Here is a 2080-nt window from a genome sequence, read left to right on the forward strand (position 1 = left end):
TGGCTTCTCTTGTTGCGGAGCATGGGCTCTAGGCGCGTGGGCTTCAGTAGCTGTGGCTCGCGGGCTCTAGAGCTCAGGCCCAGTAGTTGTGGCGTATGGGCCTAGTTGCTCCGCGGCATGTGGGATCTTCCCCGGCCAGGGCTTGAACCTGTGTCCCTTGCATTGGCAGGCAGATTCTTAACCACTGTGCCACCAGGGAAGTCCCAAGAACCCATCTCTTAATTGGAGAAGGGTCAAAGTCACATTGTAATCAGAGCCTGTAGGATGGGAGATATTGTTGACGCCACCTGTGAACAATTCAACCAGCCACATCTCTTTTACTTTCTTCTTCTCACCTAACAGCTATTTAATTGACTTGTCTTCTATGTTGCCTGTCTTCCTACACTAAAATGCCAGCTTGTTTTGTTCACAGCTCTAGTCCCAGAGCCAAGAACAGAGCCTGGCACACAGTATTCAATAAGTGCTTATCGAATGAATGAATGATGTCTACCAATCCTAACAATAGGTGTCTAAATTAGATGTTAATACAACCATTTTACAGATGAGGAAAATGAAGGTCAGGCAGGTTCAGTAACTTCTGCAGGATAACTCAGCTACAAAAGGGAAGAGCTGGCATTTAAATGATGTCTTGCTCTTTCAACTATTCCAGGCTGCCCATCACATAATCGCACCTCTTTGGACTCCCCTCCACCCTCTACCCCCACCCCTGCAGGAGACACACACGGCCACAGCCCACCACTGAAATTCAGTTTGTCCCCAGTTGGGTGCTCTCAAGCTGAGAGCAAAGCAATTGCACTTTAAATCCCCTTGTAGCAGATATTTTGGAGCATGTTCGGGGTAACCAGCACATTTTGCGTTCAACTCTTATGTCTGGTTTGCTGCAAAAAGGCAATTAAATGAAAGGTTAGGAGGCTTTTTAAATGGCCAACTCAAACTTTTGGCTTATTTTTTGCCTAGCTGTCTTTATAGGCATTTTACCAATATTTATCACTATTTCCCTTAGGGAGCCCTCAGATCTGTGATATTTGAGATAATAAAGGTTCTCCATTGGCCCTTTAAAAGGTTTGCGGTAAAACTGCACCATTAACATTCACAGTTCCTCATTTATGAGGCCGAATTGCATTTATTTCCATATTCCTCACTATTTCTCCAACAAGGATTTCACATGATAGTGTTTGAAGGCTAAAGACTTCAAAGCAAATTCTTTACCATTTTTGTCTTGAAAAATATTCAATATTTGTATAATTAAAGTTAAGTCTTCTTAGAGAAAATGACAACTCAAATAATCTTAAATGTACCTCCAAGAAAGAAGCTGTCAAAATGACATTTAGCTGTACAGTCACATTCTCTAAGGCCTTTTCTTCTCCTCCTGATTTCTTGAAATCTTTGAAGGTTATGTCATGGCTGACTTCAGATCACTTTCTAAATTATTATGACCTCCTTTCAGTGTGAGTTCTGAGGGTGAGGAGTTCTATCTTCCCTTTGCTCCAGATTTTGTCTATTGCATTGTTTCCAAGCAGTTAAAACAAAAGCCAAAAACAAACAAAATCTTCCTCGGTCCCGATTTTCCCACTATCTAACCATCCTATTCCTCGTTTCCTTGGCACTAAAGGTTTTTAGCAAGTCTGTCTCCATTTTCTCATCTCCTAAATTATATGGCAAAGATTTGCCGATGACCTCCAATCTCATTGACAAATTTAAAAGAATTTTTCAAGTTTTCTTTCTTTTTTTCTTTTTTATTTTTTTAACATCTTTATTGAGTATAATTGCTTTACAATGGTGTGTTAGTTTCTGCTGTATAACAAAGTGAATCAGCTATATGCATATATATAGATATATATCCCCATATCTCTTCCCTCTTGTGTCTCCCTCCTACCCTCCCTTTCCCAACCCTCTAGGTGGTCACAAAGCACCGAGCTGATCTCCCTGTGCTATGCGGCTGCTTCCCACTGGCTATCAATTTTACTTTTGGTAGTGTATATATGTCCATGCCACTCTCTCACTTTGTCCCAGCTTACCCTTCCCCCTTCCCGTGTCCTCAAGTCCATTCTGTACGTCTGCATCTTTATTCCTGTCCTGC

Source organism: Physeter macrocephalus, chromosome 20 (genome assembly GCF_002837175.3).
Source record: "Physeter macrocephalus isolate SW-GA chromosome 20, ASM283717v5, whole genome shotgun sequence".
NCBI classification, from domain to species: Eukaryota; Metazoa; Chordata; class Mammalia; order Artiodactyla; family Physeteridae; genus Physeter; species Physeter macrocephalus.